Source organism: Bactrocera neohumeralis, chromosome 2 (genome assembly GCF_024586455.1).
Source record: "Bactrocera neohumeralis isolate Rockhampton chromosome 2, APGP_CSIRO_Bneo_wtdbg2-racon-allhic-juicebox.fasta_v2, whole genome shotgun sequence".
NCBI classification, from domain to species: Eukaryota; Metazoa; Arthropoda; class Insecta; order Diptera; family Tephritidae; genus Bactrocera; species Bactrocera neohumeralis.
In genome coordinates, this window is record NC_065919.1 from 74523763 (window position 1) to 74548341 (window position 24579).

Here is a 24579-nt window from a genome sequence, read left to right on the forward strand (position 1 = left end):
GCTCATTAATTGGTGTGCCAGCTGGCGAGAAAAGGTAATGTAGATTTCCTAGCATAAGTACATATATACATATGAACATTAGGGTGTATATTTTTTTTGAAGTTTCTATTTTTTAATACCGGTTCACTATCGCATATATGTATGTAGCTGCCATACAAACCGAACCATCGGAATCAAGTGTTTGTATGGAAATTTTTTTTTATTTGAAAAGATATCTTCACCAAATTTGATATGGATTTTTGTCTAAGTCAGTAGTGCAATCTTCGAAGAAATTGTTGAGATCGAGTCACTTTAGCATAGAGCTGCCAAACAAACTGAACCATCGAAATGAAGTGTTTGTATGGGAAACTTTTTTATTTGAAGAGATAGCTTTACCAAATCTTGCACGAGTTATTGTCTAAACCAGTAGTGTAATCTCCGAAGAAACTGTTGAGATCGAGTCACTATTGCATATAGCTGCCATACAAACTGATCGATCACATGTGATTTTTTGATCTGTTGCTTTCAATCTTTCATCCTCAAAGCTAAAAAATCTACAAATATGAAAAGAGAATATTATAATCGACAATTTAGCGTACAACAATACAGGTCTGTATAGACTTTTCCATAAAAACATTTCTATAAAAATTATATCCAGTCAGTAGATAGAGTACACCCTGTCGTATGAGCAACACAGTAGTCAGAAGGCACTTGTATGAAGGCTCAGTACACTTAAGGTATATCTTTAACGTATAACTTTTAATGGAATGGGTTTATAGAAAAAAATATATGGCCTTTTTTGTAGAACGAAATTTTTTTTTACCAAATTAACATTTTTGGAAACAGAAATCGGATTAAAATAAATTGAAAATAAAGAGCTTCTTTACGTTGGTTAATTCTTTTAGGCCACGAAATAATCGAGTTGAGAAATAACGAACACCTTAATGTCCGTTTATGTTTGGCATGTCTTTCTTGTCGTCAGCAAAGTGACAGTGCAAATAAATACTTTATGCATTCATTAACCAAAGCACTCATCGCCGAGTATCAATGTTCATATCAGAACCACAAATGCAAAACACTATTACACTGTGGCTGACTTTAGCACTTCACTTCCCATTCCTTACTCTCGCACTTCTTTGGTGTGTCACTACTTTCGAATGTGTGTTTGTCGATGCTTTGGTGGCCACGTGGTCACAAGGCGTACAATCTGCTAATCAGTCGCTCAATGATACTTCACTTTTCATACATTCTATTCTATGCCACACATACTTCCAAGCGCACACACACCCACTGTGGCAAAGCACCAGCATGTCTTGTCATATCAGTATCTCCTCCAGTAATGGTGTGAAGCAATTGTTTAGCTGGCCAATTGGCGCATGGGAATTGATGCGTTTAATAAAACGCAAATAAATTCGAGCAACATGGCGAAATACATATTCATAAGTATATCTATGGTATATATAACGGTTGTTGTTGCTGTTGCTACAGCCAACAACAGCTGTGGCACTTTCGCACATTCTGCAAAGTACATTTGTGACGGTACATGTGTCGAACACGTTTTCCGATTAGCATATCAATATGCAGGATAGGATGACAAGCAAATTGAAGTGGGCACACACACATACACACACACGCAAGCTTGCATACAAGAGCAAAACACATTTGTATGCACGCACACGTGTGCAGTCATTACAATATTCTCTCAGTTATGCGGTTAGTTTGTGAAAATGCAATGACACCCACTTCTGCCTTTGTATGTTTTTGTTTGTGTATGTGTGTGGGTGTGCGTGTGTTTATGGAAATGTGTGAATATGCACACACATGTGTGGAGTTGCCAATCTTATCGGATTCCCATTACTTTTGGGTTATTGACTTTGTCGCAGGAATATGTTGACAATTATTTCATGTAGACTATGTAACAGTTGTTAGTTGTTTGAAGAAGTTTTCAATATTCCGGAGGTTTGTTTATTAAATTTGCATGCGAAATTACTTTTTTTGCAGTTCTTAATACACACTATTAATATAGCAATAAAATAACAGAGAGTTAAAGCTTACAGAAATGTTTGCTTCAGTTTTAACTCCTTTACCCGTATTTGAGGTGTGCGTCTTCACTAATTGCTGCAAGAAAGATAGTTAGAAGCAATAGAAAGATAATCAATAGTTCTAAAAAAACAAGAAAAATGTTAGCTTCGACTGCACTGAAGCTATATTGTCTTTCCAGGCGCATTTCTTATATCATAAAGCAGTGTATAAGGATCGGCGTCTTTATTTTTATCGGTTAGTTTATCAAGAACTTATATGCTATAGTAGGCCGATCTGAGCAATTTCTTTGAATATTGCGTTATTGTCTTAGGTAATAATTCATGCCAAATTTTTTGAAGATATGTCGTCAAATGAGAGAGCTTGCCATACAAGTACTTGATTCCGATTATTCAGTTTGCAAGGCACATTCTGACAAACGAGCAGCATCTTGGTGAGAAAGCAAATTTCTGGCCGATATCTCTGAAGCTAAGGAACTAGTTCGCATATATACAACATTGTTTCCTTTAAGGGTGATATACTGATTATTTTTCAATACCATTTTTAGTAGGATTTGCCCTTTGCTTCAAAAGAGGCCTCAGTTTCGGCGATCACCTCTTCTTTCGATGAAAATTTCCTCCCAGCGGGCATACTTTTGAGATCCGACATTATGGAATTTGTCGCTGAGAGTCAAATCTCGAGAATACGGTGAATACGGAAGCAATTCGAAGCAAAAGTCGCAGATTTTTGCCATCGTTTTCATAGACATGCGACACGGTGCATTGCCTTTGTGAAACAGAATTTTCTTTTACTTCAAATGCGGCCATTTTTCAGCGACTTCGATTTTCAAACGGTCCAATAACGCTATGTGTCGCTGTTGATGGTCCTTCCTTTTCAAAGTAGTAAATTAAAATTATTATATACAGACGCTTTGTCTTTGGAAGTGGGGGTTTGATGACGACTACTGCAAACATACAGGGTTTGTCCGGAAAGTAATAGGACTGAGTCGATTTAAAAAATTTATTGAACCAATCTTTACAATTCTTTAAAGACTTTCAAAATAGGATCCTTCTGCGTCGATTTCCAAGCAGTGAAGGCGTCACGGAAGGCAGTCTGCGGAATAGCCTTGAAAGCCGAGGTGCATGCTGCTGGGGTCCCCTTTGTTGTCTCAAAATGCTTGCCTTTCATCGGGATCATTTTTGGCACACTTCCACTCGCCGACATTTCGCACACGAGTCACATTGTTGGTGTTTGTCGAAGTTGCAGATCTCCCAGCATGTTCCTCATCAGCGACCTCCTCCCGTCCCTTTTAAAAACCGAAACACACCATTTCTTACTAACGAAACATCTAAGTAAGCCTGCTTGATCATATCAAACGTCTCTGTTGCAGATTTACGAGTTTCACATAGAATTTCATCGCGTACCTCTGGTCTAACGAACGCTGCATTTTTGGACTCACAGAAACACGTCGCGCGAAAATGTTTCTCCTGGCACTCCAGGCGTTCGGAGACAACTGACCAGCCGCTCGTTCGTTAGCTAGGAACGCCCTCTACCGAATCCAGTCCTATTACTTTCTGGACAAACCCTGTATTAAGAACTATGATTTAAGGGCATTCACCTGGAATGTACGGTCTCCTATTTGGGTGTCGCTGCCTAGCTGGTTCTCGTGGGACAAAAAGCAGACATCATCCGAAAAGGTAAGATGGGCAGTACAAGGAAAGTGATGATTAAGTATTTGTGACATTTACTACTGTGGCCATATAATGGGTCTCGAAGTGAGAGAGATACTCGCTCGTCATCGAAATTCACACCGATGGAGGAATGTCTATCCACAATACGCACCAGGACGAAGTTCTGCAACTTAACACTTAATTGCCTCGATGGCAGAGAAAAACAATACGAGTATGACCAAATATGTACTTTTATTAGCATCTGGAACTTATGCCTGCCTTAACACTAGGATGAAAAAAGATGTTGAAGGTATCTTCGGCCCAAAGGTTGATAAATTCAGTCCTTATGACAAAATATACACAAATTGGTCGTGACTGATCCACTGTCACGAAATATGGTTGTGTGTAGTTCCAGACTATAGCACAAGAAAATTCATCGAGCTTCTTGGCTGACTCTGGATCGAAAAGCCCACAACCAGAACCGAAAAGCTGTAACCTCGAGAAACGGTAGTTACATCCGACAGCAGAACGGTCTTCTTCTCAACATGTCGGTGTAATTTATTCGATTTGCAATTTTTTCCATTGCCCAACTCTTTTCGCACATTTCAAGATGGCGCTATCGGCGAGAGTTCATTTGCGTTCGTTGTCGTTTTAAGTTAACGCGACGCCGCCAAATGACGAACTCATTTACATGCTAACTAAGGCCAGCCGTGCTTTCATATCGACATACCGTTAGACATAGCGGTTTGTTGTAAGCAAGGAGGCGTCAAAATTATGATCCGCGTGTTTGTATGTTTGTGGATGTGTGTTCAGTATGGGTGTTCGTCGTTAGAATTTGCATAAAGTGATTTTTGCGCCCTCGCCGCAATGAGTCGCAGCCACGCAGCGGTCGAAGCTGGTAGTTAGTTAACCGTTACAAAGTACTACAACCGCCCACTCATCTACATATTCGCTCACATATGCACATATGTATTTAAAAATCGAAACAGCCAAGCGTTGTGTCGTTTCGTGTGACAAGTTGTCATTTTGTCATTTGCACGCATATTGTTGTTGTATCTGGTGTCTATCAAGCTGTTGTTATGTCGCACATGCGAATATTTGTAGAGTTTTTCTTTCTAAATACATGTGTACGTATGTAAGTGCATGGTTGAGTATAAAAAGCACACGCCGAAAGGTAGTTGCATTTCACCTGTGCAATCGGCGGGCGGAAGTGTGCGTGTGTGTTTATGTCGGTATCGGTGGAGCGGCGCCGTTGTTTGTAAGTGTTTGCCAACGACTTAATGGCGTGTAAATGGGTTTGCCATTCTTCCTTCCTCAGCGCTTGTGAAGCCATCGTTTCGCTTGGTGCCTCTTAACACCTTCTTCCGTTTCTACTTATTGCTAAATTAGTTGATGGGCGGATTTTTTTGCTCTTTATTATTTTCCATCATGCACTTTATTTTCTAATTTCATGTTTGTTTCCAAAAAGAAAGTATGAATAACTGTATTAATATTCTGTACAGGTACATTTATTACGCGATGTAGAGTATAAGATAGTGTGTGTCTTAATTCTGATTGGTCAGTTTGTGTTGCTATATCCTATAGTGGTCCTATATCGGTGGTTCCGACTAATGTGCAGCTTCTTAGAGTGAAAAGAACGTGTACAAAATTTTAGAACGATGTCTCAAAAACTGAGAACCTAGTTCGTGTATATTCAGACGGAAGAACGGACATCTTTAAATCGACTCGGCTTATCACTTTGATAATTGACTTTATATGATCTGAGATGTTTACTTCTCGGCGTTTAAAACTGCGTAGCATACTTAATATATCCTGATGAGGGTATGAAAATGAAGCTTACCAATCTTTGACCTGCTTTGAAACAAAAAATGAAACTTCAGACTTTGTTTGTAACAATGACTAACAAATTAGTTTACAAGGATACCTTCTGAGAAAGAACATGTGGAGCTTAGATCATAAGAAAACGATAAACTTTAAGAATTATATTTGTAAGCCCTTGAAAAGTCGAAATGAAAAGGAATAAGCCGACTTCCAAACTCTATTTGTGTGAGAAAAAGAAGGAATTCAGAGTCTCAAAAAGTTTTCAACAGTTTGAAGTAGAAGGATTAAATTAAGCTTTTAAAGATTAAAATCGAACCTTCTGCTTTATTGTTTTTATCACAATTGGTAATTCGATCCATGATCTTGACAGACAATGAACGTATTCAAAATTGAACACACATGTATTGCATTGTACAGTTAAAAACAACCCCATGTGGTGTGCAGTCCATACACACATATTTAATTAGATAAGTAAGGCTTCAAAAATAGTATATAAGGCTTATAAATTTAAAAATAAAATTTGAGCGAATGATTTCTCACTCGACAAAAGACTTGTTCGTTTCCCCCCACCAGTGGTAAGGTTGACAAAGTCTTTATTGAGTTAAAACAGAACGTTTAATTGATTTCATAAGAAGATCTTTTTATGACATTATAATAATCGGAAGATAACATTTTAGGAGAAAATTAAATGCTGATCATGGAGCATGGAGGTTAAATTTTAGAATAAATTGACATAAAAATAATAAATTTCATATATTTATAAGAATATATTTATCTTTCTTTACCTCTTTCTTCTTTATCTTTCATCGAGTATGTATATGCTGTTTTGTGAGTCCTATAAAATGGTTGCCATCTCCTTATCCGCCGATAGAACTTTCTTCGTCTTCTTCAGCACAGAGTCGCTGGTTGACGTCGGCTATTTCGAAGATGCGTATCAATAGTTTCGTGTTGCGCCGACGATCATGTAACGAAGTGGACATTGCTGCAGATTGCAGTTCAACAGCGGCAAACATTACTATGAAGTGAACTCACCGCTATGCTTGCTGTCCGGAGTGCGGAAACATGACTGAAACATCGCTAGCATTCTCATTCGCAACATTTTATGCAGGATGAGACTCATTGATTCCTTAGAGATATCCAAATTCGTGTGGTAAAAAGTGTTTACGTTCAAACTCAAACTGTCCTCCGACTCAGTTGCTGTGTTCGAACGTTCATAGTTGGGAGAAATGTCGTTGTGGTTATATTTTATTGAGAAAGATAAAATAACAAAAATCAAAAGAAACAAAATACGAGCGATATAAGTTCGGGAAATAGAGGATAAGAAGCTGGCTGAATATTTAAGGGCAAAACTGCGGTTTCTAAAAACGTAGCAGGTAAAATTAAGTTCTACTACTTTCGCGTTAATACAATTTTCTCAGATTACCTCAAATGTATGTGAAAATTAATAAGAAAAATTCTTTCAAATTTGGGTCTCAAGCGCACCGAACTTCTGTAATTTTCTAACGAATTTTTCAGGTCAATATATCTGCTTTTGTTAATTTGGTGAGCTTTATATTCGTTGAAATCTCTATTTTCTTAGAAAATGATAAAACAAACTCCACTTTTACATTTCTGAACTTTGTTTTGACTTAATATCGGAAAAGGATCACAATTTTGAAACGTTTATTTTTTAAATTTTCTGTGGTTTCCATGTGTCTTATAAATTTTGTGTTACTCATACGTCATGGTGTACTGTATGTATGCTCAGTACCGCAAATTCATAACATTAACTGCGTATAAATTTGAGAGGAATGATTTCTTTTTGTGTAGAAAGATAATTTGGTATAAGAATATAACTTGTTCAAATTTCTAAGTCTACCTCCTTAATGCAAAATATGAAAAAATCTCATGTTCTATACACGGGAATAGTAAAATGATATGCTAAGCTGAATAATTTTTAAAGGAAAAACTGAAATTTCAGGTAATCTCTGCAAAAGAAAATTACTTGTAAAGTATTGCACACCCTAATAATAATAGTTTTCACTTACTCACTCTGCTCGACAAAGCGCATAGAAAAACGAATAAATTATTGCTGTCAGCCATATATCCAAAAGCAGATTGACTTCAAGGCTAATTGAAATACTCTGAACTTGAATGTGAAACCGTTGCTTACTTGTGAAGCAAGAAAAGGGGCGTAAGTGCGGGAAGAAATGACAATTTATTACTAAAGTGACGTACACCAACACAAAACTGCTTGCGGCCAAAATGCAACTGAAATGTGTCAATCTCACAAAAGAAGTACAAAGCACACACTTACATACATATAGACAATCCTTTGCAAGTCGGAAGAATTTCAGGGCGTTTTCGCATGCACAGATTCCATTTGATGCGGTCAGTCAAGCAGATATTCGAAAATCTCTTGCAATAAAGGCTAATAAAGCTCGTACTTGCTGCACTTTGAGATGTCTAAGAGCGAGCCGTACATATACGCATGTACGTGTGTGTATGTTGAATGTGTGAGGCAGTGTGCAAAACCAATAACAACAACTCAAACAGCTCAATTTTCAACTGACATAACATATCGAACATAAATTATGGCAAAAGTGCTTCACATGCAGGTGTTTAGGTGTGAGTGTAGGAGTATATGTGTATGTGTGTTAGTTGGACTTGAGCTAGGTGTAAGCTGGCATTGTGTGTCGGCTGGAAAAGGCGTGCGTTTATCAAAAGGAAATAAAGTAAGAGGCGAAAGTGCTCAGTGCAAAATGGTCAGCAGTCGGCAATATAACGGCAAAAATCATAGCTACACGTGCACATTCTCATGCACTTACCTGTAATTGTAATTTTGCCATTTCATTTTGGCACGTGTGTTCTCTAACTTTTGTTCACATCAAATCAGTGCACTATTGATAACAAAGCGAAAATTTACGATGTACAAACAGTGCAATCCGAACGGAGTGTAAATAGGTGTACGCAGTGAAAGACATATTTATACAAGTGTGTAGGTGTGTACATTTGTGTCGGCTCATATATGATGCTGTGGGTTTGAAAATGCGTACCGATTTCTGTCTTTATGCGAGGATTCACGGTGAAGCTCTTGCGGTTGATGACTGCTGGTGTTGTTGTTGTAGCGGTTGCACAGTGCTCTGTTTCTTGGAGATGCAGGGATTTTTTGGATTTATTGTTTAGTTAGGAGGTTATATTTTTGGTTCATTCCATAGTAAATTCATCTTGCCGTTTTGGTGTAGTTCCTGATTATCCAAAATCTCTTCATTGTCAACGATCTTCAGTGAACATCTTGTTTTGTGTGGAATAATCTGATGATTTCACATAGGGGAACAGTCAGTTGTTTTGCTAATAGTTTCTTGTATGCATTTTAGGCCATTTCTGCATGCTTTTCTCTTCTTCAAGCTTAAAGAAGTTTGTAGTTTGTGTTCCTGGTTTGTAGCCTCAGCCAACCTAAAGTTCGTTAACATTGGAAAGAAGTTCCATTACTTCGTTAATCAGTAGGAGGGAAATTTCAGGTGGGGTTTTCTTTAAGAATCTCTTCGTCAATCTAAGCTTTAGTATACCTGACCAAAGTAATGTTTTTCAGGCAGAAGAGGCTGAGCTCGCTAATTGTATGCTCAAAGCTAGTCAAGGAGGCTGTCCTCACAAGAAATAGTATCAAGATACTTCATCATCAGACTTGTTTGGGTGGCTGGTTACGGCGGAATCGATGCTAACTGCAATGCCGGGAAGCTAGCCAGGGGGGCCACCTTGTCCCGCTCACATTGGAATGGGACCGAATTGGATCTCTGTTGGTTTCTTGCGTTTTAGCTCTGGACCAAATGGACTTCGTATGCGCTTAACAAGCGCTTATTGACGACCCGGTCCAGTGTGACTGAAATATCCATTTGGCCTAGAGTAGAATAAGAAACTGATATTAGCCGTCTTAACAAATATGTCATAAGCTGTTGTTGTTGACAGTCCTTGATCGGGTAAAAAGATCCAGGTTACGTTGTCCCGACTGTCGTGGGAACGGTATAAACTCAAAGTACTGATTTATTATATGGAAGTTTTAGATGCCAGACCGACGTTGTAAGATCCCTGACAGGATCGACCTGCTCGATGTCATTAGATTTGCTTTTCTACAGCTGATATGATTCACTTATGTCTCCTGTTTTATTAACTGCATAACTAACGCTGACAACTTCGCTCTTCCATCCTTATCCAAGAAATTCATTTATCCTAGTCTTAAACTCCTATCTAGCAACTCATCGTATGCTCAAACATCTTAAAAAAATAACAGTCACCTCATTCCGATCTAAACAAAGCTAATCTTCTGTCGAAATTAAATGGAAATGAGCTCAATTTTCGCGACCACTGCCCACCGTGCGCCAGCATAGCTGACCTTAGATTGGATTGAATCAATTCTATCAGGGAATTGAATGTCTGCTTGTCCTCCATTGAGTAAGAGATTTCGTTATCTGTGCTATTGTATCCATGCTTTTCCAGCTTGAGCCACACAATGTTGTTGTAAGTGTAGGTATTGGTTAGGTGCAACCACTGCAGCCACAATGACCACACGAACATCCACATTCGCTGCGTGAAATACGAGCAGTGAAAAAGAGTGAACAAAACACACCGCTACACTGAGGTGCCCGAGCAAAGCTATGGCAATAGGTAGCGATGAGAATGTTGCAGCTGTTAGTTGCAGACACAAATACACACACGCACACGTGGACGCATATCGCCAGAGGAGTCGTGGGCAAGTGCGGCATGCAGTGACAACTAAAAATATGGACACAACAATGAAGTAGCCTGAAAGGATGCTGCCAACCGCTCGAGTGCCCGACATATTGTCAATAAATTTTCGATAGTTTACAAGCAACAAGAACACAAAGTGTGCTGTGAAAAATGCATTTGAGCCGTGGGAGCGGCATATGTTTGCGTGTGTGCGAGTGTCTGGCTTTATTCATTTTCTATCTGCTGCGCTGCAACTATTTCGGCCAATCGCTTGCATCCAATGGAATTTTGGCTTTGTCTCTGCCACGAGCTGCTTGCACCTGACAGCGCTTGTCTACTCGTCTGTATGTTTGTATGTGTGCAAGTCGACATTTGGGTCAACAGTGACTGCTGTGTTACTTTTGTCTTTATTTTAACGCTTTTCAATTGAGTTTTCTGGATGACTTCGCGCTTATGCTTCGACATGGTGCCGGCGAGTTACCGTTATGTGCTGTAAAAATCAGCCAAACGAAATATTAACATTTAAGTAAACTTTGTTGCAACGTAAGTTTGTGTTTTAGTTTTTCTCTGTTTGCTTTAGCGTCATTTCATATTAGATTATGCATAGCCCTACTTTGTCGCCCATATTTGAGTTTAGCCAAACATAGCTACACACAGTCACCTGCAGGATAATGTATACGAGTATATATATATATGAGTACGGCATATTCAAGTAAAAGAACATGTTTGAATGTGTGGCTGTGTGTATGCAAGTGGCACAAGGTATAAATTGTTTAGTGTACTGTGCGCGCCGATGTGTGAAAACAAAATGTATAAAACAAAAAGCAAAAACAAAGCATTTTCTTCAAGTTTTATTTGTGCTCAGGAATTGTGTTTATTCGCTTTGTACTTGTGCACTCCTCTTTTGTTATTGCTCCAGGGCTCTATATGTGTTTATCACGCCCAGTGCGAAAAGACAATGTAGGTACATACTTGGATAGAGCAATATCTGAGGGTTATAGTTTCAAGCGAAGAGTAATATATATTTTTCAAAAGTCGGCGGAATATCCAGCTTGGATCTTCACAGTTATATCTTTTATAGCATAATAATGATTTCGATCGATCAATTTGTTAGGCAGCTATATGCATAGTTGTCCGAAGACCACCAGGTCTTCACAATTGAGCAGTTTCTTCAAAAGGAAACATTTTTAGCAAAAACAATTACACAAGCTAACGTGATCGTTCTCAATACAGTCAATCATTCTGAGAATCGCTCCGAACCAGTCTTCACTAAAAGAGCTTAGTAATATTGAGAACTTTTTAGACAAAGTCCCAGAAGATCCGCGGTGAAACGACTCATAGCTATCCCAAACTCCGAAGCTCTAATGTGTGATATGCTCTAAAACTTCAAAAGCTTCTGTAGAAGCTAAAAATGGTGAAGTAATTCTTCTGTAACTTTTTCGGCAGTATATTTGGATAGAAAAGGGCTCTAAAAAGTATTCTCTTTGAAGGTAAATATAACCCAGTTTTTCAATTTACAAAATTTCTACCTACCTTTTATGGTCTGTAAGTAAACTTCGTACTAATATTTAAAAATAATTTTGAGTCTTCGAAACCATGTTCACAGGATAGATTTTTGAATTTCTTTACTCCGCTTTATCGTTAGAAATACTTAATACTGTGTCTGTACAAAAAATAATTTAAATTTTTGTAAACATTTAAATTTGATTTTAATTTTAATTTTAGTTTTAATTTTAATTTTAGTTTCAATTTTAATACTAATTAAATAAGTTTACATTTTAGTTTTATTTTAATTTTAAATTTAACTTCAATTTCAATTTTAATTAAAATTTTAAGTTTAATGTAAATAGCAATATTGTTATTTGAAATTTTAAGCTTCATTTTAATTTTAACTTATTTTAATTTTGGTTTTAATTTTACTTTAATATCAGTTTTAATTTAAAATTAAATTTTGGTTTTATTTTAATTTCTATTTAAATTTAATATTATGTTATTTTTTATTTCAATTCCATTTCTAGTTTAAATTTAAATTTTAGTTTAAATTTTGAACTTGAATTTTAATCTAAATTTTAATTTATTTTTAATTTCAATTTTAATTTTAGTTTTAATTTATTTTTAATTTTAAGTTTATCTTTAATTTTATTTTTAATTTAAATTTTATTTTGATTTATTTTATTTTATGTTTAATTTCAATTTTAAACTTAATTTTAGTTTAATTTTAATTTTAAATTTAATTTTAGTGTTAATTTTAACAATTTTAATTTAAGTTTTATTTTTGATTTAAATTTTAAACTTAATTTTAGTTTTTATTTTAATTTCAATTTTTATTTTAATTTTAATATTAATTTTAATTTTGATTTCAATTCCCATTTTGATTTTTTATTTTTATTTGATTTTAACTTTAGCTTTAATTTTAATTTTAATTTTAGTGTAAATTTTAGCTTAATTTTATTTTATCTTATTTTAATTTTAGTTTTAATTATGATTTTGCTTTTCTTAGTTTTAATTTTAGTTTTTATTTAAAATTAAATTTTTTTAACTTAGTTTTTAGTTCATTTCATAAATTTAATATGTATTAATTTTACTTTTAATTATAATTTCGCGTTTTTTTAATTAATTTTAATTATAATTTATATATTGTTTAAAATTTTAAGCTTAATAAATTCTTCAATTTCAATTCTATTTTTAGTTTAATTTAATTAAAATTAAAATTTTAATTTTTTATTTTAATTCTAATCTAATTTAAACCTTATTTCTAATTTTTAAACTAACATTTTAATTAAATGAACTTTTTTTCCTACTGGGCTATCGCGTTGGCACTTGGCCATTTCGTGCGACACTAACTCGAGTCCTTACACTTTGCCGATGTTTATCCAAGAAGTTACAGTTAATGTCGTCCATTGTGTCGCCTTATAAGCGCACCACTCTGGACTGGGTGGACCACCTCTCAAGTTATTATGTTATTTTGCAGCAATTTACGTGCCTTCCTCTGCTGCCACTCACAATTTACTGTTCTGTATATTTGCTTTTCTTATTCGTCGTTAAACATTTGACTACTGCAACAACAACAACTATGACGGCTACTTTATTGTTTGTGTTTCTTATTATTAAACAAAATAATTTGTGCTTTTATATGGTCACTTACTTTCTCAGCCACTCATTCGCTGGTCACTTGCGCCACTCACCTTTCTATGTGCCCCTCTTGCTCCCCCTTTCTCCTCTCCTGTGTATTTTGTGTGGCGCTACTTTTGGCTTTTGATTGCTGCACAACTTCTCTTCTTTGTGTCACAAGCGATTTCTTTGACATTTGTCAGCTTCTGCCGCCATCTGCTCCGCACTTGTTTGCCCCGCTTGCCTTGCTGGCCGTTGGCAGATGTTATCCAATTTTAGGCTAAACGCAATTTTCTGCCAAATGGTCACACAAATGGCATTTTGCTCATAAACAGAGTATTTAAGTGCTTTGGTGTGAATGGTGGCCGCTCTTAATGGTTTAATAAATATCTGCACATCGGCTATTGTACGCACTTAAAGCCATAGTCACATACACACATGCATACATATGGATTCACATACATACAGATGCGCATAAAGTGGCTCATATGGTGTGCAATTAAACTCACACACACACTCAAGCCTGCCACTTTTATTGGCCCTTATGTAGCTGTATATGCATGCGCTTGCGTGTGTTGGTGTGGCTTGTACGCTCCTTTGGCGTTCGGTCGGCTGCTGGCTGGTGTTGTGTAGGAAATGAAATTATTGTCGGAAGCCACAGGTTAATTAGATTAAATTCGCTCTACTCGTCGACGCACCAGCTTAAATGCGTATGCATGTGTGAGTGTGTGTGGCAAATCGGCTGCGTATGCGTGTGAGAATTAGGAATTTGGTTGCATTTACTGGTTAAGCCGCAGGCCAGCTCTAGCGCATCGCTTGTGGCCCTATTTATGCAGAGGTGTAATTTAAATTTTCACAAAGCGAAGTTCGGCCAAAAGGCATTGCTGAGCCGAGTGAATTCGGTCAATTCGGTCAATTTGGTTGGGTAATTAAATTGAGGCAGTGTGTAAAGTGCAGTAGGCAACTCATGGCATCTTCGGTTTAATGAATTCGAAAGTTTTGCACAACAGTTGCTTGACAGCTAACTGTAAATGCCGTTGCAGGCGCCTTAACACAGTTTTCGAACCCAAAACACGCGCCTGCCTAACGATGTTGATGAGACATTGTCAATGAATGGAACGCAGCTTTACACACCACATACACATACATCCCTACATGCATCGTGTAAACACACACATACATATCAATCGAGTTTTGCATGTAAATTTCGATCTGCTTGTCATGCTACAGCGCCAGCACATTAGCGCCGTTCAAGCAAACGTTTGCGGCAAGATCGCTACGTTTCGCACTCTAACTAGGCATTGTGGCATGCAACATTAGTTATGGTTGCCATTCAATTGTGCCGCCTGCTGTTTTCTTCTGTTTGCCTTCTAGTTACCGCAATTGAAGGCGCTTACTTACAGCCTGTTGTCGTCGCTGATAGTGTTGTGGCTGTTGCACCATAAATGCTACCGCAACCAATTGCCGCATTGCTGAGTGGTGTTGCATGCCATATACATACTTAAGCAGATGCAGTGTGGCACGTGCAATGGCAATTGAGCGGAAATGTTCAATACGCTTTCAACAACTGCAAGCGGCCGCTTCTAGTCGTTTGACAGTGAACTTATGGATGTTGAATCGATTGTGTCAATGGTCTGGAATGATAGGCGATTTAGAATTTGAAGTTATATTAAATTTTGGTGGGAATTCAGTTGGTTTGGAGTGTTTTTTGGTGTTAAAAAACTCATTATGGCATAACTTCTGAGCCAATATTAAAAAAAAAAGATGTTTTTATTGTAAAAATCTAAATCTTAATACAAATCCACATACATACGGCCACATATTGGGTGGTCCAAAAATCTTTTCGTATTTCTAATCAAACTTCAACTAATTTTTTGTTATATTTATAATGAACTTTAATGAAACAAAAAACATTTTTTGCTTTATTCTACTAGAGGCATTATTAAATCAGTGTAAAACTTTTCTGGTTTCTCGGCGAAAAACTGCGACAAGTAATTTTCACAGACTTCTCTTGAAGACAACTTTACCCCATTAAGGGAGTTCTGCATTGACCGAAACAAATAGTAGTCCGATGGGGCAAGGTCAAGGCTATATGGAGGATGTATCAAAACTTCCCTGCCAAGCTCTCCCAGTTTTTGCCGAGTCATCAAAGATGTGTGTGGTCTACCGTTGTCCTGATGGAAGGGGAAGCTCTTTCTGTTGATCGGCTCGGGCCATTTTTTTCGATTGCTTGCTTCAATCTCACCAGTTGTTGACAGTAAAATGTAGAATATGTCGTTCGACCAGGCTGAAGCAGCTCATAGTGGATGATTCTTTTCCAATCCCACCGAACAGTCATTATAACCTTTCGAGGCGTCAATCCTGGCTTTGCGACCATTTGTTGAGTTTCACTACGCTTGGACCATGATCTTTTTTACACATTATTGTGGTATTTGATCCACCTTTCGTCTCCTGTTACTATTCGGTTCAGATATGGATCGATTTCATTCGTTTCAGCAAAGGATCGCATATGTTAATTCAGTCCATTAAATTTTTCACAGATAATTCATATGGTACCCAAACATCGAGCTTCTTTTTGTAGCCAGCCTTTCATTTGATGATGAATGTTAAGTTCCTTAGCGATGTCATGGCTGTTTATGTGACGGTTCTGGTAAATGTTTTCCATAATTTCATAGACTTTTTCAACGATAGGTCGACCAGAGCAAGGTGCATCTTTCACATCGAAATTTCCAGAACTGAAGCGAGCGAACCATTATTGTGCTTCACGTACTGATACAGCATCACCACCGTAAACTTCACAAATTTCATTGGTGGGTAGTTTGTATTCAAATATTTCTCTTTTCGTTTAAAGTTTAAAAAGCTTTTTTATTTTTCAAGGATTCCTTTCTAGTGTCTTTTACTTGAAATAACAGGAAACCTCGCTAACTTCGGCGGCATTAATACTAAATAACCTTCACAGGTACATTTCTTATTGCATAGAAAGATATAAAAATCTTGATTCTGATCAGTCAGTTTATGTAGTAGCTATATCTTTATGTGGTTCGATGTTGGTGGTATACGCATCTTTTTAGAAAAGGCCGTAAGAGTTTCATTCGATATCTCAAAAATTAGAGGGTCTTACTTCGACTTAGCTCATCACGCTAATAATTTATACATATGTATATCCACATTCATATACATAAGGGTCTGGTCATTTTGCAATCGTATAAAACCACTCACACAAATCGAACATTCATCAGAAAAGTTGATCCTCCATCGAGAGTTTTATCAATCCAATTATCATATATTTTGTTGTTTTTTCCTATCTAGACTTGATTCTTCTTATACCGAAATAGTTTTATTTCCTTTACAGCTTAGCAATTAATTAGTTGAATGTCCTCTACGATACTACCCCCATTGAGTTTCGTTTTCATATCATCCATCATATATCATGCTACATACCAAACTCTCCAAATTTTTTCTTCTAAATGAGACACATTTTTCCGCAAGATGATTGCAGAAGTTGTCAGTTTTAATAAGGAACTCAGTTTTTAACTCTGTAAGGAATTCAATGGCGATGAAATTCATTATGATGGCAACTCTTAAAGGTCTAAAAGAGCGCAGAGAGAGCAGTGACAGAATTTTACACCTGTAAAAGCATGGTTTAGCCCAAATGGGCCTTAACGTATACCCCATTGGTTCTGCACAGAAGTGTAAGGCCGATTATGATATACGGTACCTGTATACTGGTATGTTGGGCAATAACTTAAATCCGGTCCACAATATTGCCTTCCTTTTCAGAGAAGTTTGGGAAGGGGCGAGGATGGATCCAAACTAGATAATATAGTAGGAGGTGTTGTCTTTTCAGCAAAATTAGATACCAAACTCGCCTTGCAACGAGTATATTTATATAAACAAATAGCCAAGCAATTTTGAAATCGCGAAAGCCTTATAAGTCTTCTCTGGATCTAACATTCTTTTTCACAACAAACCTGCAATGTGTTCTAGGACCTAGTGATTTTGCTGGCATCTGCAGATTAAAACCAGAGTAGAAACCACACCACAATTAGAACGCGAAAAAGAGGGTATTTAAATACCTCTAGCTACTTGTAGATATGTAAATGAAAAACATGTTTTAAATATAGTTGAATTTGGGTGAACTCAACAAGCAGGTAAATGTGGCCTGAATAGAACATGAGCAGCATATGCCGACTATTAAAATTCATAGGGAATGACATGAGGACTCTAGTAGGAGTGATAACAGCTCACTGCCTTATTGGCAGACATGCCAGCAGACTAGGAGCATCTCATAATGACTATGGTACCAGCTGTCAGCAGGTAGAAGAGGAAGATACTATAGAACATCTTCTATCCCAATGAAAAACTTGGTATAGGAAAGGAATCGAATTATCGTTCCACGGTTTCTCGTTTGTGGGGCTGCGCTGAGAAAAGTTTTTGTACTGAAGAAATACTTCATGTGAAGCCCGGAGTGATTCAAAGAAGAGGGAATAGAGTGAGGAGATTTTAGTCTCTGTTGTACTCACCTACCTACCAATACAAAAAAATTGTCACAAGAACCTTTTGTTAAAATCACTTTTTGAGATTAGTGCATAAGAGTAAAGTCTCGTATTTATGAGTAATAGACTCGCTTTTGTCGTTTATTAAAAAAGTGACATCTAAATTTTCTTAGTACAGATTTAGTTAAGAAGACTACTCGTTGGCAAGCGAAGATTGCATAATATTTGCCAAGAAAACTACTTGAGCTAGACTGAGGTAATGTTAGTCGAATCAACTTTTTGACTTTTCGAAGATTCAAATATTTTATGAATCAGTTATAGATGAAAACAGTTAATAAGTCAAAATCATTACAAATAGCGAGCACAAAAACTAATTTGAGGTTTAAAAAAGTGCTACCTTAATAATATTATAATCCTCCGAATCCGAAATTCTCAGCCGAAAGTTGTGTGCACAGAAGTTATTGATACTCTTTATAAGTTATTATGCGATATGGTACTTCTAGATTTTTATTTTTGAACGCATTCTCAAAAAGTCCAAAAAATAAATGATAATATAAAGTAACAAAACTCCAGTCACAGGGACCCAGCATTATCGTTTGAGTAATTATTTTCTCCTTCCACGCGCAAATGTGAGAGCACAGATATTAGCAAAAACATACTCTAGAATGTATATCTGCAAGAAGACTAAAGTTATCATCCCTTTAGCCAGCTTCATTCACACTCTAAAAATCTGCATGATGATCTTCCCACTCCGTGTATCCATTGAGTGAACGAGTGTGTGGAACCACAATAAAGAGCACCATACTTTGGTTCAGCCATTAGCACCATTACCATATACAATTTTTACTTGACCTAACTTCGTTTCACCGTTAGCTTGCAAGCATAAAGAAAAATCGCAACAACACTTCACGGCAGTATATTGCCGTATTCACTTCGTGCGCTCTAACTGTCACAAACCCTTCCATCAATGATTCATTTGTAGCATGCAACAAACATCTCGGCAAGTCAGTAATTGGTACACACTTGTCACACTTTTCGCAATGCCACATTTGTCGCCACTTCAGTTGTTGCCACACAACAACACAACTACTTGGACATTGGCAATTTACGTGCGTATGTATGTGTGTGTGAGTGCTTTTCTGCAGCCCCATACACAACTGGAACATTTAGACATTCAGTGAGTGCTGGCATTGGGTGGCAGGCAGAGAGTTCAGATGCACACACTCATACTCACATACATTCATACACAGCACAGGGGCGAGTATGTTCTGCTGTCGCAGAGTGTACACAAAAATTGATGAAGGCACTGTAGTCTTCCAGCGGCACGCACCAATGATCAAGTCAATTAGCGAAACCTGGCATCTATGAATTCTTTTGATGAGCTTCGCGATTTTCACGCACCCACACACACACATACACACGCAACTGAAAAAACAGACTTGCAGATGCTGGCGCATGTTGCCACAACGACTTGTCCACCTGCTCAGGCCGATTGCCTATAACCGTGATAGGAAACTAAAAACAAAAAAAAAAACAGCAACAAAAACAACAACAATTGCTATGAAAAAATAGGCCATCATATGCCACATGTCCTTGACGATACCAGTCAACGGTGCAACATCAACAATGACATCGACTGCGACGGCGACGGCGGCAACGCCTATGGCTTCAACGCGACTCATCGTTCGCGGTTTTGTATACAGCTGAATGAGCCACTCTATGGGCACACGGCTGGGGCTGTGGTGGCGCAACAAGGTGGTGCGGAGCGGGGGCGCGCGCGTTCTTTGACGTGGCTTCGGGCATGGTTTTTGCATTTGGTGCCACGTAGGCCGCCCGAAATATGTCAATCATGAAATTGCGTGGCCTGGCTTCGATTTTTTCCGCTTAGCGTGGCATTTTTGTGAGCGTTTTTGGTTTGGTTTTGCTGTCGAAAAGGCGCCTGTGGCGGGTGTTTGCGGTGGGAAGAGCGTCACTTTTGCGACGCTTTTGTTTCCATTTTTTATCATTTCTTGCTGATGCGGAATTTTATCAGGCGCGGAAATTCAGCGCTTCCACGAACGTGATGAGCTTGCCCTGTGTGCAAGGGTGTTTGCCCAACAACTGACAAGATTTTTAAATTTAATATTTTTTGCCTGTGGCGCTTCAATAAAAATGCGATGGAATATTTTAGTATAGATCGTATTTAATTGTCCCTTCTCGGTTTGAGGGGTGGGAAGTTGTTGGTTCGCTATTTTGTAAAATCTGAAAATATATTTTGACATTTGATTTTCTTGCTAATTGTATAACTCCTCATAATTCAGTAGAAGGAGAATAAAGTTCCGATAAGTGGAAAAGCTGAAGTATAGAAAGACATCAGCAACGAGGCAACACTACAATGGAAAATATACTTAGACGTTTTTAGTTTTGTAAAACTTTTAGGTTAGGATCAGCCATTAAGATCCTCAAAATAGCCCTATATGTAGTCCTTTATAAAATCAGAAATATATAAGTCCTGTATCCGATCTTTTAAGTCCACGAAGCGCCTTGAGGCCAATAAAACCTGAATTAGATGTTTAATTTATGTTCCCACCAGCTCAGTGGGACATCTGAAAGTGTGAGTTCCCAAGCGGGGCAATCAGGGCTACCAGAGTGGATATTTACTTCTCTGCACGCTACAGTAGTAAGGAAAAGAATAGACTTCTTCTCAGGCTTTGATCCATACATAAAGAAGCTCACTCCATTTTACTTCTAGCTCCTAACAAAACTCCCTCGTAGGCCGTGGGCAGAGAAAATACCATCAGAGAAATTGATTTAGCGGCTTTATGATCTGAAAGATGTGGTATTAAATCATTGCTTTTACTCCAGTATTTCAGAATGTTCAGATCGTTGTTCTTTTAGAAACCCAGTGTCTCTAAGTCTGATAGCAAATTTCGAAGATATGCACTTTCCAGCTGTATTTACGGACACTAAATATGTGCAGAATGGCATTAAGTAACATGGTTGGCGTGGATCTTAGTGCTTTACAAATGTTTCTGAGCGCCGCTTTTTGAAAGTTCTTGAGCTTTCTTGCAAGTATGGTATTTTCTAGGGCCCCCCACAACACAATGGGTTTAACAATGGCGCCTTACTACTTGCTGTGAGTGGCTTAGGTATTGGCTTCCATGAAAGTCACTTATGTATTTTTATACCCTGAACATTGTACAGTATATCAATTTTGCCAGCGGGACCAGCTGAGTCCAATTAGCCCAGTCCGTTTATTTGCTCGTCCGTCCACCTGCCTTTATCTACGCGAACTAGTCCCTCTGTTTTTGAGATATTGATCTGAAAAATGTCACAAGCCGTTTTCTCTCCAAAAAGCTGATCGTTGACAATATCGGACCTTTATAGCATATAGCTGCCATATAAACTGGACGATCGGAATTAAGTCGTTGAATGGGAAACTTTTTCAATTGATAGGATAACTACACGAAATTTGGCACTTAATATTATCTAAGACAATAATGTACTCTCCAAAAGAGATCCGAAGTTTTCGAACCAAATTTTGTTCAACGTTGGGGCCCATTTCTGGCTCAAAGGGTATGTAAACTAGCAAAATTGCCACATTAGGGATGAAAAGCAATCTGAAGAGATTCAAGGGCTGCCATTTTATTCAGAAAAAACAACGGCTTGGTGTGGTTTATGGGCCGATGATTCCACCGGCCCATATTTCTTGAAAAATTATGGTGGTAAGAATCTAACCGTCAATGGCGACCGTCATCGCGCCATTGTAACTGACTATTTGATTCCTGAAATCGAGTTTTTGATCTCATCGACATTTGGTTTCAACAAGACGGCGCCATTTCCCACACATCGCATCATTGAATGGATTTATTGAGAGAACACTTTGGTGAGCAGATAACTCACGTTTTTGCCATCACACCGTTAAACTTTTCCCTGTAGGGATACGTAAAGTCTAAAGTCTTCGCAGACAATATTGCATCATCACGCGTGTCATTCGCCAGTTACCAGCCGAAATGCTCGAACGTGTTATCGAAAATTGGACTCAACGGATGGACCACGGCTAACATTTGAAAGAGATAATCTTCACAAAATAAATGCCAAATAATGTTTTTTCTAATGATAATAAATATCTCCCATTAAATTTGAAGTTTTTGTGTTTGTTTAGAAAAGTAGGGAGCCTCGAAATGAATCACTCTTTAGCTTCGGTGCAAGCGAGGTTAACGATTTTATTGTCTATTATGAAATGTGTAAAATTATGCAATTGAAAATATTTCCAAAATTATTAAAATTGGTACAAAATGCGGTTAAATATGCAGGTTACACTTTGTTGAGTTCTGAAAAAAATGCTCACGCAGTTTATGGCGCCAATAAAAAGAATAAAATTTGCAAATTAAATGTGTGATGTTTACGAAGTCAGATTTCTGCACGAAACATTAATTTCGCATTTTATAACATACATATACATATATATATATACATATATCTATGCTTGGAAGAAGTTTTCCGCCACAACCAGTTACTTTTAGTTATTACCTGAAAATTACAATTTTATGCTGATGCTATCAAGCGGACTACTCGCATTTCTCTTAACACGATTTAATATTCTAACTTATGCAAAACCGTAAGAACGTAAGTGCGCAACTCAAGCGTGTAGAATGAAAAAGTGAAGTAATGTGCACACATACACACACGCGCTTTTAGCACACAGACTTCTTGCAGCGGCAGCTAGCAGCTGAAACGCCATCACATTTTAGCAATTAAACTTTTGCAACTAGTGGCGAACACGTACTCGACTCTGCTCATTTACATACATAGCATCGGGTCTCGGGTACCCGGCCACCGACATCATTTTAATTTATAAAATAAGAGTGATGGCGTAAAATGCAAACTTTACAACTAAGTGTTGCACTTGGCTTTATCGTCTTCGTTACGTTCGTTGTTTTCGCTTGTGCTTTTTTTCCTTGAATAGCACTTTTTATATTTGCTCGCTTGCAAAGTTGCATGGCATGGCAAGGCTGCGTGGCAGTTGATGTGCTGCAACAGCGCGGCCTGCCAGAAATGCCAATTTCGCAAGCCGAACGTCAACGCCACGTGCGCCAACGCATTGCACCCTCTAAGCAACCAACGCCTCCCGCCGCAGCGCGCGCTGCACTGCAGGCGTTGCATCAATCCGTTATTTGCATTTTTCCTATTTACATTCAGTGGCAAGTCGCAATTTTTTACCCGGCTGCCAGCACCCAAACACACACGCCCACACACCCCTGCTGCCCCGGTTGGCCGCCATTTTTTGCTGGCGGTCAACGTGGTTTTGCTCCACTATGGCTTGTCCGCTTAACGGTCCGTTTGCGCGCCGCCCACCGCCCGCCGCCTACTCGCTTGCTACGTTGGCTGACCATTTACGCGTCTATTTTGTATGCAAAACGATTTATTGCTTTTCCGAATGACTTTCGACCAAAGTTTTTAGGTCGTTGCTCATACGCCGTGGCGGCCAAACTATAAAACTCAGCTCAAGCTGAGCGCATGTGGCGTGTGTTCACTTCGTTGCGCTGTGTCGCTTTCCTGCGGAGTTGCGGATGTGTGTTTGCGTGGGTGTGTGCGCGTGCATTTGCATAAACTCTCGCCCCCCATACTGCCCCGCTGTGTGCTCGTCATCTAAGCCCGTTTGTGCTGCGTAGCCATGCGCCGGATTGTTGTTGTTGCAGCATAGCTCTCGCTTGGTCGCTGTGCGTTAATCCTTGTCGTGGTGTATATCACGGTAACTTTACATAAAGGAAATCAATATTTTCCTCGAGTTAGTCGGTTCGTTGGCTTAGTTTTTTCCCGCTCAGCTCAGTTGCCCATTTGTTGGTGTTGTTTTGCGTAATTCTTTTTAGTTTCGGTTTGTTGGTGACATCCTTCCTTCCCGGCTTCCTGTGTGTCCAGTGTTACACAGTGGCTGACTGCCACGCTGCCTTGGCGCGCTCGATGTCACCAGCGTCGGCTGGCATTTGCTCTGGCATTAACTCTGCCATAAGCACAAATAGTTAGCTGTTCGCAGTGTTGCTGTTGTTGTTGCCGGTGTCAGTGGTTCGTTTGCTTTTGTTGGCCGGCAAGGCGCATAAATCGCAATATGCAAACTTTGGGGACAGGTCCTGCATCCTTGGCGCGCGCGTTGAGTGTGTCGAGTTGTCTGCTGCATGCCGAGTTGCCAGCTCTTGCGAAGCCCACATATGACTGTATGTGTGTGTGTGTGTGCGTTTGGTGTTTGAGTGTTTGCCTCAGCCATGATTATGTCTAATAGATGTCTAAGTCAATCGTTGTTTAAACGTTTGACATGTGCTTGACTTGACGCAGACACACAAGTGCCCGGGTAATAATTTGCAGCACTTATTGTCTGATTGCGAGCGATTTGTTATACCACATGTGTGGACTAGGCTGCTTGTGAATGATGCCATTGGCGAGGCGTAGTTAGGTTGTGGGCTTTAGTTTTTTTTTGGTCAAAGCAACTTGTGTTGCATATATACAGGCGCATTGTGAGAGAAAGCTTTCTGGCGTGGGCGATTATGTAGACATGTAAAATTTACTGTGGCGAATGAATTGCTAACATTTTTCTCTATTTTTTTTACAGATATGCTTTACAACCAGATCAAATTGAACTAGTCGCGAAAGTGTTATCAACAGCTGTTTAAAGGTGAGTAAAATTGCAAAGAAATAATTTGATTACAATTTTACTGTTTTTAGAGTTTGTACTAATTTAAGTTAAGAAAAAAATCTTTTCCTCGATTGTACAATACTCTTCACATATGCATTTCGATCATTTC

General features: G+C 38.3%; 1 protein-coding gene across 4 annotated transcripts in view; it reads left to right on the forward strand.

Moving 5' to 3' along the window:
• LOC126755964 (uncharacterized) overlaps positions 1–24579 on the forward strand; it is a 515745-nt gene that overhangs the window by 51742 nt on the left and 439424 nt on the right. For all 4 annotated transcript variants that reach the window (XM_050468716.1, XM_050468724.1, XM_050468708.1 and 1 more), the window contains one exon: positions 24387–24449. The gene's annotated coding sequence lies outside the window, so the exon portion shown is untranslated. The remainder of the gene's footprint in view (positions 1–24386; positions 24450–24579) is intronic.